We start from the raw sequence: 16,647 nt of genomic DNA, 5'->3' as shown, positions 1-16,647 counted from the left end.
ATTGTTAAACGGGCTTAAATTGTTCGAAGTGCGATACCGACAAAGAGCGGTGCGATACCGACAAAGATCCCTTTGACCAGACCGACAGATTTCGAAAGTAGAACGAAGTTAGGCAAAGTTACACAAGGTGGCCGTCTACACTCTCGTACTTGTTGAACCTCGATCGATTTCGGCGAGAGTGAAGTGCTGGCATTAGACGTAGACCAATCCATGTCTGAGCTTGCCACTCGTGAAAAACAAAATCCCACAACTCATCAGTACATTGAAATGCAGATTGTAGATGACTAGGATGAGCTAATGATAAAAATAGATTCTGAATCTGAGGTCTCATCTTTTATCATGCCACATCGATTATTTGCTGTTAAGAAGAAAATTTCATTTTTTCATCAAAGAAATTTTGTGTTTTCCGTTGTTTTTGTATTTTTTTATATACAAAGAACACTGTTGTTTCGTCTCATAATTTTGTATATAAAATCATGAGGTTCATCTCAGACAATTCTCCATATCGAGAATATTCTCCGATTTTTCATTCTCGAGAATTTTCCAACACTAATCCATACCAGTGTCAATTTTACTACACGTAATTTGCCGTGTAAAGACAGAAAAAGTAGGGATAGCCGTAAAATATTTGCGAATTATGTACCGGTGGCCTTAATGATAGGTATATTTATGTTATTTTTATTAAAAGGGTGTTTTAAGAAAATCTGTTCCGAAAAATTTGGTAATTTGAAATGGGTTGGGTCCCAATCATTTTGGATTACCGGGACTCCACTGTATCAATAAAAGTAGCAACATTAAATCTTCGGATTAACAAGGATCTATGATTAATTATTTATATGGGAAATAAGCCACAATTAAAATGAAAAAAATAATTTTATTAACGTTTCGACGCCCAAATCGGGTGCCGTTGTCGAAATACAAAATATTACTAGAATAAACAAAAGTGTTGTTGCTAAGCAAAAAAAATTCTTCTAATAATTTATTTACTCTGACTCATTTATATTGGCAATTCATACATATATTATACATTTTAAAGTAGAAGACTTTAAAATGATATTACCAATATTTATGGGTTGCGTTCCTGGGACGACTAACTGAAAGATAGTTCATTCGATTACATGAAATCAACCCTAACTCAAGAATATCCGTCACAAAAAAAATATAGCATGTGATCTGTCTTTAAAAAACAACCAAATGCAACGACAGTAAAATTCTCGCGTTAGAGACTTCATAGTAAATCACAAGGGAAAACCAGGAAAAAACCTTGTGATACTATCCCGACATCGTAAGTATTTGGTCTTACGTTTAATTTACTCTCAAAAAATAATACCAAATTCTGACTTGTAACAGGTTTAAATTATAAATATATTAATAATACTAGATATATAAGTAATATGTAATAAAATATAAAATATGTACTAGCTCGATATTATTGACTTACTAATCTTGGTATTTTCTTTCTATTGACTTCCTCTTTGACGGATATTCTTGAGTTAGGGTTGATTTCATGTAATCGAATGAACTATCTTTCAGTAAGTCGTCCCAGGAACGCAACTCATAAATATTGGCAATATCATTTTAAAGTTTTCTACTTTAAAATGTATAATATATGTATGAATTGCCAATATAAATGAGTCAGATTAAATAAATTATTAGAAGAATTTTTTTTGCTTAGCAACAACACTTTTGTTTATTCTAGTAATATTTTGTATTTTGAAAACGGCACCCGATTTGGGCGTCGAAACGTTAATAAAATTATTTTTTTCATTTTAATTGTGGCTTATTTCCCATATAAATAATTAATCATAAAAATGCCACAAGGAAATAGCTTCAGAACAACAACAAGGATCTACACAACCTACCTCTATATTTGGCTAAATGGCGCTATATAATTTGTAGCGCCATCCCATAAGCATAATGTAAATACGAAGGAAAATATTGCATTTATCTCAAAACTTCGTTTTTGGGGTTAGACTACTGTTGTTCTGAGCGCCTCAATTACCATAGTCCAAGTCAATGCTATATACGAAACTAGGATGTGAAAATGATGTCTCAACAGAATTTAGTAAGTAAGGTATGCTTTATTGTCATAAAATTTTACCAATTTTTTGACAAAGCTTATACAAAATAAAAAAAATACAATAAAAAACAAAAAATAATAAAAAACTACAGACAAAACAAAAACAGAAACAGACACCAAGTAAATGGCGTGAGTTATACTACTTAATATAACTTTACAGTTATTAAGTACACATTAAAAAATTAAAAATTTTGCAAACAATATGTATACAACGTCAGAGCAAAAAGAAGGCGAACAAGGAAAAGGGAAAGGGAAGGTAAATCAAAAGTTCTATGCCGCTGCAAATATGTACAAAAGTACTCGAAAGTAATAATCCTGCAAGTCAATTTGCTGAATTCAAATCGTTTATAAAAAAGTCATTCACTGTATAAAAAGCTCTCTCTAGCAAATAAGCTTTCAAGGCCTTGCGAAAAGCGGGAAATGCTGTAATAGATCTGATGTTAGATGGCAGGTGATTGTGCATTTTTCTCGAATTGTATAGTATAGAGCACTTAACCAGCTCAGACCGTGGGGTTGGCAGATAAAGATTATGCTCCACGTTTCTAAGGGGATAGTTGTGAGTGGGTCTCTCTGGACTTTCTGATGCATGTTTGCGGATTAAACAAACGGATTCAAAAACAAACAAAGAAGGAAGAGTTAATATTTTAAATTTTTTAAAGAATTCTTGGCAATGAACTCTGCTATTGAGTCTCAGGGAGTAACGAAGAGCCCTCTTTTGTAGTTTAAAAATACGCTCAAATTGAGTCGCACAACACGTACCCCAGAATGGAAGGGCCAATCGTTTTACACGCAATAAGAGTCTATGATAATAAAAAGAAAGTAATGAACCCTTTAATAGAAGAACGCATTCATCTGATACGTACAATCAAACACCGGTTTTTAATACGAAAAGTTGGTTGGTCTCTAAATATATTGCCAAATTCTTCGGATTACCGAAGATCGGATTAGAGGGACTCTACTGTATATTAATCTAAAAATGCTCAATTTGTGGGTTGGGCCACTGTTGCTGTGAGCTCCCCAATTGTAGCATTCCTCACGATACAACTAGACCTTCCTTTGAATCAGGAATTCTGCACCCGTGTTGAGCTGCCCAACCCAATTAAAAAACAAGTAGTGCTGATTTATGAGCTATTTATGAGCTTTCATATTCCGCAAATTAAAAATTTTGAATTTTTATCGATAAATTTTATCAATAAAGATACGATATAGTGCTGTTTTAAGAATGTTGTTATGTTTGTTTCTTCTCTGTTAGCCAATCTCCATTCATTCGATGTCTCGTATACTAAAATCAAATCAATAGCAACGGAGATACGAAATAGTGCCTTGTGGCACTGTCTTTGCGTTTGTTTTTTGTGTTAACATATTACTTAAGCATTCCGCTTTCCAACAAGACCCCTTGCACGACGATCGGTCCAATAACAACGAAGATATGCTCTAATGCCCTTTTGGTAATGTTTTTGTGATTACTTTTGTGTTAACGTATTCGTTACCACGTCCCCTTTCGTTTAATGTCTTATATATAGTAATCGGACTAATAACAACGGAGATATGCTGTAATGTCGTTTTGGTACTGTCGTTGCGTGTGTATTTTATGTTAGCGTATTCATTACCCCTTCCTCTTTCGTTTAATGTCTTGCATGTAGTAATCGGACAAATAGCAACGGAGATACAATATAGTGCCCCTTTGATAATGTCTGCGTTTGTTTTTTGTGATAACGTCTTCACTGTCCCCTCCCCATTCCAACGATACCTCACATGTCACGATCGGACCACTATCACTGGAGATATGCTCTAACGTCGTTTTGGTAATGTCTTTGTGATTGCTCTTGTAGTAACGTATTCGTTACCACCTCCCCTTTCGTTTAATGTCTTACATATAGTAATCGGACTAATAACAACGGAGATATGCTGTAATGCCTTTTTGTCAATGTCTTTGTGTTTGTTTTTGTGCTAACGTCTTCGTTACCAACAACCCTCCCCGTTCCAACGATGACTCACACGTCGCGATCCGAGTAATAGAAACGGAGATACGATATAGTGTCCTTTTGGCAATGACTTTACGTCTGTTTTTTGTGTTAACGTATTCGTTACCCCCTCCCCTTTCTAACGATACCTCACATGTCGCGATCCGACCACTAGAAACGGATATACGATATAGCGCCCTTTTGACAATGACTTTACGTTTGTTTTTTGTGCTAACGTATTCGCTACCCCCTCCCCTTTCTAACGAGAACCCACACGTAGCGATCCGCCCATTAGAAACGGAGATACGATATAGTGTCCTTTTGGCAATGACTTTACGTATGTTTTTTGTGTTAATGTATTCGTTACCCCCTCCCCTTTCTAACGATACCTCACACGTCGCGATCCGAACACTTGAAACGGATATACGATCTAGCGCCCTTTTGACAATGACTTTACGTTTGTTTTTTGTGTTAACGTATTCGTTACCCCCTCCCCTTTCTAACGACACCTCACACGTCGCGATCCGCCCATTAGAAACGGATATACGATATAGCGCCGTTTTGGCAATGCCGCCATCTTTGTTTTTTGTGTTATCGTATTCGTTACCCCCTCCCCGTTCCAATGAGACTTCTTACGTTACGATCGGACCAATAACCACGGAGATAGGCTCTTACGCCGTTGTGGCAATGTCTTTGCGTTTGATTTTTGTGCTAACATATTCGTGACACCCTCCCCGTTTCAACGAGCCGTCTTACGCTACGATCCGACCAATAACATTGAAGATATGCGATAATGCCGCCATCCTTGTTTTTGCTTCAACATATTCACTACCCCCTTCCCTTTCCAGCGAGCCGTCTTACGTCACGATCTGACGAGCCTTCGCGCCTGCGCAGTACACAAAACGATCAAAAAATGACCAGAATGGACCTTAGCGATTTCTTATGGGATTTTACATGGGAAAATACGCCGAACCCGTATAGCCCTTTTACTAACCTCTATCAAACAGCTAATCACAAAGAACTGGAAACATCAGGATTAGAATCGGATGAGAAAACAGAAATTAAAGAGGAAGATATAAAGAACGCCTTGAAAAAGATGAAAAATCGAAAAGCTCCTGGGAAAGATGGAATAGCTAATGAACCTTTAAAATACGGAGGAGATAGACTTCACAAAGAACTGAATATCCTTATAAGTAAAATAATAAATACAGGAAGAATTCCAGAAGAATGGAGAACCACTCAAATGATAGCGTTATTTAAGAAAGGTGATAGGGCAGACCCCAGTAACTATAGAGGGATAAATTTACTGAGCACTATACTGAAACTCACAACAAAAATACTTATGGAGAAAATAATGGCGTGCATAAATATATCGGATGAACAACAAGGATTTAGAAGTGGAAGATCATGTAACGATGCAGTTTTTGTGATAAGGCAAATAGCGGAGAAATCATTAGAATATAACAAACCAGCCTTTTTATGTTTCATAGACCTAGAGAAAGCGTTTGATAGAATCCAATTAAAAGATGTGATACACGACCTACTACATGAGAAAAATTTATCACTGGATATCATAAAACTGATAGAAAACATATATGTAAGAAAAAAAATAGAAATGAAAGTCAATGGAATAATAACAGAACCCATAGAAACAAACACAGGAATCAGGCAAGGAGATTCACTAAGCCCTCTACTGTTTAACATAATAATGGATGCAATAATAAAACAAGTGAAGAAAAAAAGAGGGTACAAAATGGGCAATAGAGAGATAAAAATACTCTGTTACGCTGACGACACCGTGTTAGTAGCAGAGTGCGAAGACGACCTACAAAGATTATTGCACGAGTTCAACATTAACGCAAAAGAAATGAATATGAAAATATCAGCCCAAAGAACAAAAAGCTTAGTAATTGCCAAAGAACCAATAAGATGCAAATTGGAGTTGACAATCAAATTATACAAGTAATGACTTTCAAATATCTGGGAATTAATCTATCAGCCGACAACAATATCGTAGAAGAGGTAAAAGACCAAATAATTAAAGCCGGTAGAACGGCCGGATGCCTAAGCGACACAATTTGGAAAAACAAACACCTAAGATTGGAAACAAGGGCCCGAATATATGTCAGTTATTAGGCCAGTTATGACTTACTCGGCCGGAACAAGACCAGATACAAGCAAAACACGAAGACATCTGGAAACCAACGAAAAGAAGATCTTAAGAAGGATTGCTGGAAAAGGACTACAGGATAGGGTAAGAAGTGAGGAAATCAGACGCATATGTGGGGTAGACAATATAAATACCTGGGTAAAGAACAGAAAAGAAGAGTGGAATGAACACATAAGCAGGATGTCTGAATCAAGGATAGTAAGAATAGCCAGGGACAAGTCACCGTTAGGCAGGAGAAGTATAGGACGCCCAAGGAAAAGATGGAGTGACTGACAACTTAGGGGCAGAATGAAAGGCACCGTTGAAGATAAACAGGCAGTACTGCCTATATAAAAGACGAAGAAGAAGAAGAAGAAGTTTTATTGCTATCTATTACTATAGCGGATCTACTGAGCTTTATCACACTAATCAATCACCCTGTATTTTAAATTATATTGTTAATCTAAGTATATATTTGGTAGTACAAGGGTGATTGATTATAGTCTAAGAGCTGGGAGCGGATTTTGTGCGTGATAAGTAATATGGAAAAACTATAAGGGGATATGTTGAATTAGTTGTGTACATGACTTTCACCAACGGCCGGAAGCCAGAGTTGGGGCCGAGGGTAGTTATGAGGGGTCAAATTCGCGGATTTTATTATTTTTTTTATGACGCTTATGATCGAGATAGTGCACCAAAATTTGGGAATAAGTAGGTCATGACGTACCGAAGTAAAATCTCTAGGGGCTCAACGCTGCGTGGCCGACAAAGGGGTGGGGGTAGGGGTGAATATAAAAAATATAACGGGTTTTTTGCGACGTTTGTGATTGAGATAGTGCACCAAAATTTGGGTATAAGTAGAACATGACATAAATAATTAAAATCCCTAGAGCCGGAAACCAGAGTGGGGAAGGAAGGTAGTTATAAGGGGTCAATGTTCCGTTTTTTATTATTTTTTTTTGTGACGCTCATGATCGAGATAGCGCGCCAAAATTTGGGAATAAGTAGGTCATGACGTAACTAAGTAAAATCTCCAGGAGTGGAACGCTGCGTGGCCGACAAAGGGGTGGGGGTAGGGGTGAATATAAAAAATATAACGGTTTTTTTGCGACGTTCGTGATTGAGACAGTGCACCAAAATTTGGGTATAAGTAGAACATGACATAAATAATTAAAATCCCTAGAGCCGGAAACCAGAGTGGGGAAGGAAGGTGATTCTGTTTTTTTTGCAAAAATTCTTTGCACGGAGTAGTCAATTAGTTCGTTTGCTTTGGAAATATTTTGTATACTTGTATGTAGATTTTCAGTAACTGCCAGCAAAACAGTTATTTCGTTTTCCTCTGTTACAGTACTTTTTGTTCATCCGTGTTTTTTATACATAACCGAAACAGTGCGGTTAAAAACCAATCCTTAATTTTTCAAAGCTTGCTTTTGTAGGTTGTCGTCTTTCAGGGAACCGTTCATGATAAATTCTTACTGATGATAACGCATTTCTATTGCACTCCCCCAGTTCCAGATCATATCTACCATTTGATCAACAGTAAAATTCATCTTAACTATTTAATAACACAATGTACAAACAATTGTGGTGAACCGTCAGTTTTAGACAATTCAGTCATGGCTTACTTACAATTTGGAAAAATTTAGACACCTTATTAATAAAATAAGAAAATATGAGAGTACACAGACTCGTTTCATACGGGTTCTCTGAACCGCAAAGTAGAATGTTTTCCTAGCGGTGCCTGTTGGTATGGTTATACCTGGGTTAAGCAGAGAACTTGAATCGAATCGAAATTCATTTACCTTATTAATAATTTGCTTTGAGTAATGAACATATCTCGAAAACTTACAAATTTAGACATTCATAAGGAAGAATTTCCTGTAGCTGGCTGTATACCATTAATTACAAAAATTAAGAAAAATCTTCTGGGTAAAAGGTATATTTATTTTAAAAACCCCAAAAAAGGGACACAAATACAATACAGAACGTTTTCGCTCTAAAGAAAACATCATCAGTGTTCTTTGCAAGCTCTACATGCTAAGCCACCAAAAATACATGGGTTAAAACCCTTAAAATGTCGACTAAATGTCTTATATTAAAATATTAAATGCTAAATCCTGATGATGGATGAAATTTCTAAGTATCTATACCCTAAGGCATTATAAGTCTGTGTAACTTGGAACCATATAGGAAACTTTTTTAATATAAATTTTACGAAAAAAACTCATTCTTTATAAAGTGCTCTGCATAGTCTAAAACCTAAGAAGCAATCATCAGATATCAAATTTTATCAACAGTATACGAGGTATGTCAAAAAATATGAATTTCGCTCAAGAGCAAACTACCTTTATATTTCAAAACATCAAAAAATTTTATTATGAAAAGTTATTTGTAATTAAAAACCATAATCAAATATGCAATAACAGCCTTCTACATGAAAAAAAAATTTCTGAAATTTTCCTAAATTACCGATTCCGAACATCATTTTTATTTATTAGACATGTAATAACTCTTTTATTAATAATTTTAGGAAAAAAAAGTTATTCTTCATAAAAATCTGTGCATGGTCTAAACCTCAAGATGCAACCATCAGTTATCCAAGTTTGTTAATTTTATACGAGGTGTGTCAAATAATATGAATTTAGAAAGCATTTAGAAATTCTTTCTAAATTCATATTATTTGACACACCTCGTATAAAATTAACAAACTTGGATAACTAATAGTTGCATTTTGAGGTTTAGACCATGCATAGAGCTCCATTTTCCCGGCCCCTTTTGATTTCCCGGGAATCGAGGGTTTGTAATTTGGATTTCCCGGGAATTCCCGGAAATCGGGAAATTTAAAAATAAAAAGAAGAAATTGTTTTTGTTCTAATTATTCAGTGCAATCAGTATAAAAAATTTGATTACAAATTAATAATGTTTAGAAAAATTCTAAAATTTAAAAGGAAATTAAAACTTTAAAGAAAATTTTAAAAATAGAAAATTATAAATTTGTGTAATCTGAATTTTCGTTGTTTTTATTATTGAAATATGTTTTAAAAAAACATAAATTTTTGACTGTTTGATCTTTCAGGCTGGCTCTTTTTTTGTACAGAAATTTGCTGAAGTTGAAAACGCACTTTCTGTTGATGTAGGTCTGATGCTTTTTAGTGAAGTGAGTAATTTTTTAAACTTCAGGTCCGCTGATTTGCACTAATCTAATAACGTATTATATTTCCTATGTACTAATTTTTCACAACCATAATTTTAATTCAAAATAAATATTTATGTTATAATTCTGGATGCTTCAAAATGAATCGGCTCGTCGCATGAACAAAAGAATGTTTATGCTGACGGTTGTGATATACCCTATTCCACGAACATACGCCTGTTTTGGATTACTTCTACAACCAATATTTTACTGTGCAAAATAAGAACAACGAAAGTAAATTGCAAATTACATTGTTGTTTATTGGAATAATTATTAGCGCCATTTACTTTCGTACTTCTTATGTTGCACAGTAAAATATTCGTTGTTGAAGTAATCCAAAACAGGCGTATGTTCGTGGAATGGCCCATACATTCTGATTTTACCCCAAAATTGGATGGTTTAACCCGGGAGCAGTCGCGCCAAAAAATCTAACATTTTATTCTCTTCCGTGATAACTTGACATTGATTCAATACCATGTGAAATACATGTGAAAGTTACTAGGTGACAAAGGATTATAGTATAGTATAGTTGATCCAAAAGATGGCATAACCCAGACATCCAAAGTGAAAGTTATCCTTCAACACCAAATTGTTATATATGGTCCACACAATGACCAGAAAAAAGTTACACCATTTTGAGCGTCGGGTTTGGGGGGGGGGGGAGAGGGGGGAGAAATCGGTGAATTCGTAGTTTTTGAAGTTTTTCGCCAATATTTCTAAAACTATGCGGTTTAGCATGAACAACCTTCTATATAAAATTGTTCTACATTAAATTTGAAATAAAAAAGGCCCTATGCATAATCTTTCTAAAATGAATGGTTCCAAAGTTACGGAGGTAGTATAGTATAACTGGTCCAAAAAAAGGCCTAACCCAAACATCCAAAGTAAAAGTTTTCCTCCAACACCAAAATGTTCTATATGATGGTCCATATATTTTTCAGTAAAAAGTTACACCATTTTGAGCGTCCGGTTTGGGAGGGAGATTGGAGAGAAGCCGGTAAATTAGTAGTTTTTTTACGTTTTTCGTTAATATTTCTAAAACTATGCTTTAGCGTAAACAATTTTATATACAATAATGTTCTAAATGAAATTTAAAACAAAAAATGTTCTATAGATAATTGTTTTAAAATCAACGGTTCCAGAGTTACGGAGGGTGAAAAGCCGAGGTTTTCGATACTTTTTATATTTTTTGGGCAATATTTATGATATCACTATACCAAAAACCCAGACATCCAAAGTGAAAGTTATCATCCAACACCAAATTGTTCTATATGGTCCACATAATGTTCAGAAAAAAGTCACACCATTTTGAGCGTCGGGTTTGGGGTAGAGAGGGGAGAGAAACTTTGTAACTCTGGAACCGTTGATTTTATAACAATTATGTTTAGAACCTTTTTGTTTTAAATTTTATGTAGAACATTTTTCTATAGAACATTCCTTACGCTAAAGCATAGTTTTAAAAATATTGACGAAAAATGTAAAAAAACTACTAATTTACCGACTTCTCCCCCATCTCCCCCCCAAACCGGACGCTCAAAATGGTGTAACTTTTTACTGAACAATATGTGGACCATATAGAACAATTTGGTGTTGAAGGAAAACTTTTACTTTGGATGTCTGGGTTAGGCCTTTTTGGACCAATTTATTGGTTATGCATAGGGCCTATTTTATTTCAAATTTAATGTAGAACAATTTTGTGTAGAGTGTTCTTCATGCTAAACCGCTTAGTTTTAGAAATATTGACCAAAAACGTAAAAAACTACGAATTTGCAGATTTCTCCCCCCTCTCCCCCCAAACCCGATGCTCAAAATGGTGTGACTTTTTTCTGAACATTATGTGGACTATATAGAACAATTTGGTGTTGGAGGATAACTTTCACTTTGGATGTCTGGGTTTGGGTCTAACTATACCATACTATTACATATCATCCATTCTATCTGTGTCGCTGTTTGGAATTCAGGAAAATGGCCATCTGAATGGTGTACCTCAATTTATATCCCACTACACAAAAAAGGAACTACTACCAGATGTGAAAACTACCGCACACTATCACTAATAACACATGCTAGTAAAATCTTGTTGCATATCATCAAAAACAGATTAAAAACCTATTTACATTACCAAATACCTCAGGAACAAGCGGGGTTTGTAAAGGGTAAAGGTACAAGGGAACAAATCCTGAACCTGAGACAACTCATTGAAAAGTCTATTTTCAAGTACCTATGATTATATGCTTCGTTGACTACCAAAAGGCATTTGATTGTGTAAGCTGGATAAATAAGTGGTCAATTTTAATAGAAATGGGCGCACCAATGCACCTGGTGACACTTGTTAAAAAACTGTACCAATCTAATATGGCGACAGTACGACCAGATCAGAAGTTCTCAAACCAATTCAAGACCGAGAGAGGCGATAGACAAGGATGCGTGTTGTCACCTGACTTATTTAACATTTATGGTGAACATGTCATAAGGATGGTTTTAGAAGGATGGGCCGGTGGAGTAACAGTAGCTGGTAGGAAAATCTCCAATTTAAGATTTGCTGATGACACTACAATGATAGCAGCAAATGAGCAAGAAATGGTTGATCTTCTGCGAAGAGTTGAGTACGAAAGCAATAAAGTTGGTCTGAAAATCAATAAAGCTAAGACAAAAATAATGGTGGTCGACAGATTCCACACTATTCAACTGACTAACAAGTTACAGGAATACCAGATAGTAAACACCTTTGTCTATCTCGGGTCTAGTATAACTAACGATGGTAACTGTGAAGCAGAAGTTCGGAGACGTATTGGTATGGCAAAAAATGCGATGAGTCGTCTAACTAAAGTTTGAAAAGACAGATCTATCTCTCAAAATATCAAAATGAGACTGATGAATGCCCTTGTATTCTCAATATTTCTATACGGAGCAGAGACTTGGACTCTTCGCGCATGCGAGCGCCAAAAAATTGATGCCTTTGAGGTGTGGTGCTGGAGAAGAATGCTACGCATACCTTGGATAGCCCATAGGACAAACGTTTCCATTCTAAACCAACTCAATATTAAAAAAAGGCTGTCCACAATATGTCTGCAACGAATTCTGCAATTCTTGGGTCACGTGGTTCGCAGGGGTGACGACAGTTTAGAGAGATTAATTGTTTCTGGAAACGTTCCGGGGAGAAGATCAAGAGGACGATCACCAACTAGATGGTCTGACCAAATAAAGCATTCAGCTGGAAACTCATTCTGCGAAGCTCTTAGAGCAGCTGAAGATGGAGGAAATGGAGAAACCAATGGAGAAACTTTGTTAGGAATATTGGAAGAAATCACGATCCTCAGTAATGGGGAAACGACAAGAGAGAGAGGTGATAACTTGAAGAAAAATTGTGTAACATAACTTTTCACTCGTAAGTGTCTCGAGGAAGATTGTAGTAATGCGTGGGAATTTAAAAAAAATTAAGTTTTCTTTATTTTTTTTGTGAAATTTACGGCTTTGGTGAAAACTAATTAGCTTTAAAATTGTTAGAAATAGATATTTTTAACGTAACAAGTCAATAAAAATATTATACAATAGAAATTTCTTTTAAATTCGCATTTAAATTCGTATTCTGAGATTTTTTCTCTACGCGCGACTACTTACGTGACAGAAGTGAGCGCGACTGCTCCCGGGTTAAAATATAATTGAAAAATAAATATTTTAAGTGGAATGATTTAAAATGATTATTAAGCAGAGATAATAATTGTATCAGAATCATTTATTCATTGTGAGTTAGTAATATCTCCGCTCATAATTTAAAATAAAATATTTTAAAATCTCGGGAAATCCGTAAAAATTCCCGGGAATAGGGATTTCCATTTTTTACTGATTTCCCGGGAAATGTGTCCCGGGAGTTTCCCGGGAATGCAGCTCTAACCATGCACAGATTTTTATGAAGAATAACTTTTTTTCCTAAAATTAATAATAAAAGAGTTATTACATGTCTAATAAATAAAAATGATGGTCTGAATCGGTTATTTTAGCAAAATTTCAGAAATCTTTTTTTTTCAAGTAGAAGGCTGTTATTGCATATTGGTTGCATGGTTTTTAATTTCAAATAACGTTTCATAATAAAATTTTTTGATATTTTGAAATATAAAGGTAGTTTGCTCTTGAGTGAAATTCATATTTTTTGACATACCTCGTATACTGTTGACAAAATTTGATATCTGATCATTGCATCTTAGGTATTAGACTATGCAGAGCACTTTATAAAGAATGACTTTTTTATGACTTTTAATATTAAAAAAGTTTCCCATATGGTTCCAAGTTACGCAGACACCCTGTATGACTTTCCACGAAGGCCGTGGGTTGTTGAGTTGAATTCTCTGTCTTCACATAGAATTAAACATACATATTATACAAAAATTAAAGTACGGTAATCGCACTTTTCGATAGTGACATAAAATATAGGGTGTTACATTTAAAATTACTGAGAAAATAATGTACTTGCGTTTTGATTCACCCTGTATTCCATTTAAAGAAAATTAGCCATATCAACCATTCTTAAAAATTTTGACAATCAACAAAAATATATGGCATTAATAAAATATTGCTATTGTGCTTATTTTTGTTTATCCAGGGTGTTGGACTTGTTACGATTTTCATAGACGATTGGAAATAACTTTGTAAATACCCTTTATAACATAATAAACCTTTAAATTTTTGTGATGGAAAAGTTGGGAAGATCTTGAATATAAAATAAAATACAGTGTGTTCCATTAAAAAAAAATAAGTTTGGTCTGTCACGATGTTATCGAACACCCTGTAACATTCTAACTAATTTTGTAATGTGAAGCTCAACGTTAGCTACAATTTTTGTTATTAAGTTTTATTGCAATCTATTACTATAGCGGATCTACTGAGCTTTATCACACCAATCAATTACCCTGTATTTTAAATTATATTGTCAATCTAAGTATCTAAGTATTGTTTGTACCTACTTGTAACCAGTTATATGTACTTAATTATACAATTTTTTTACTGTATTGTAAGTATTTTTGTCTGTCGAAATATGAGGTATAGTATCAAGTAATTCTTATTTGTTTATTTACTTACTTTTTCAGGCGGACATACAGAGTCACCAAACTTGGCACATATTAAGAGAATAATCACAAATGAGATCATTGTGATGCATTGAAACAAAATAAAATGATTTGGCTATTTATAAGCTTCATTAAACAGGAATGGCACAAAATTTACAGTTATTATCCTATAACACCCACTAGCCAGTCTGTGGGGTTTTCTATCTTGAAAAATATTTTTTACAAAATGTTATTTTATCATTTTTGTTGTTATCTTCAGCGGTATTATAGTTGATTAAACGTTAAAACAACTCTAATATATTTGATACCAAATATTTATTAAATTATCACATTAAAACATTTTTAGATGGACTCCATTGGAAAAAAATAAATTCCATTTCTTTATGCAGACGGTTAAAAATAGTTATAAGACTGAATCCCGTGTATAAAAAAAAGTTGATTAAGAGCAAGCTGAAAATTTGTTAATACCTTAAGGGTGTCTAGTAGGACAAACTTTGATATATGGGAACACTGGAACAGGGGGAGTTTTAATTGTGAAACAGGTTAAACATTTGGAACGGTCATACCACGAAAACGTCACATGTATTTTGTCGGACAGAACTTCCAATTGATTTGTTACCCTTTCATTAAACTCTAATGCAAAAATCTCTATCACCAAATGGGCATTTTAATGAGTGGAACACGTAGAACATGTCAAATGACAGGAATTATGACAGGTGATAAATAGCAGTCTGATTTTTGCATGAGAGTTTATTGAAAGGGTAACAAATAAATTGGAAGTTCTGTCGGACAAAATATATGTGACGTTTTCGTGGTGTGACCGTTCCAAATTTTTAACCTTTCCACAATTAAAACTTCCCCTGTTTCAGTGTTTCCATATATCAAAGTTTGTCCGACTAGACACCCTTAAGAGGATCGGTACTTATTTTCGGCTGCAATGCTATTCAAATGGGGATTAATTTTTTTTTGAATCCTGAGAAAACTAATAAGTATTTTTGAAAAATTTAAACGCAGAATGAAAGATTACGTTATTAGCGAGGGCCGAAAGTCCATGAGAACTTCTATAATGTTTATTTTAATAAGTTACAGGGGTGAAAAATTAAGAGAAAATTTAGTGTGATTTGTAATTTTAAAGATCTCATTCAAAATAAACTTTTTGTTTATTCTAAGGGACTTTCGGCCCTCGGTAATAATTTAATCTTTCATTCTGCGTTTAAATTTTTCAAAAATATTTATTGGTTTTTTCAGGATTCGAAAAAAATGAAAACAATTCCGTGGTAATATTTTCCAAATCTATCTTTTTCTTACAACGCACTCAGCCGAATATAAGATTGTCAGATTGTCAGTCAGACACTGACAATCAGTGACAATTTTAAATATTTGACATTGCATCGGGAATATTTTGAGTTATTCATTAAATATTATTGATATATAGTGTATTTGATAAATAATTGATTTAAGACGTGAACTTATTAAAAAGGTATTTATTGTGTATTGTTTGTGAAAGATCCAAGCAAAGAATACATCAGGATAATATATTCTGTGATCCAAGTATTTTGTTGTTAAAGATGTCCAAATTGTAAGCGTTCCATAACAATATATTATTAAGAAATCACTTTAACACTTTTCCTCTTTTCTCGATTGAGTATTAGTTTTTGTTGTACAAATAAATTATTACAATCACTAAATACATAGTTAGTGAAAAAATTATCACATTTATTAACTGAATTAATAATTTGCAATTATAAAAATAACAGTTATCCAAGAATATTCAAAAGCCATCTCTTTAAATTAATGATGACATTTTCAAGTAGAATGACATTCTAGTAATGTTTACATATCCATACCAGTGTGAATTTTACTACACGTAATTTGCCGTGTAAAGACAGAAAAAGTAGGGATACACGTAAAATATTTGCGAATTATGTACCCATAGCCTTAAGCTATTAACAAATTTTCAGCTTGCTATTAACCAACTTTTTGTTCATACGCGGGATCCAGACCTAGTATTTATAAAACAGTTCGTGAAGTATGCTTTTTGCGAACGCACGCGATGTTTAGAGCACGAGCGACAACGGTGCGAGTGCTATACATCGCTTAAGTTCTCAAAAAGTACTTCACGCACAGTTTCATGCAATATTTTATCTATGATGAACAAATAAAAAAACTGTAACACTTCGTCACAGGAATTTATTTCT

The sequence above is a fragment of the Diabrotica virgifera genome, chromosome 1 (assembly GCF_917563875.1).
Source record: "Diabrotica virgifera virgifera chromosome 1, PGI_DIABVI_V3a".
NCBI lineage: Eukaryota > Metazoa > Arthropoda > Insecta > Coleoptera > Chrysomelidae > Diabrotica > Diabrotica virgifera.
The sequence above is the reverse complement of the archived record's forward strand: the minus strand, read 5'-3'. Positions refer to the sequence as shown.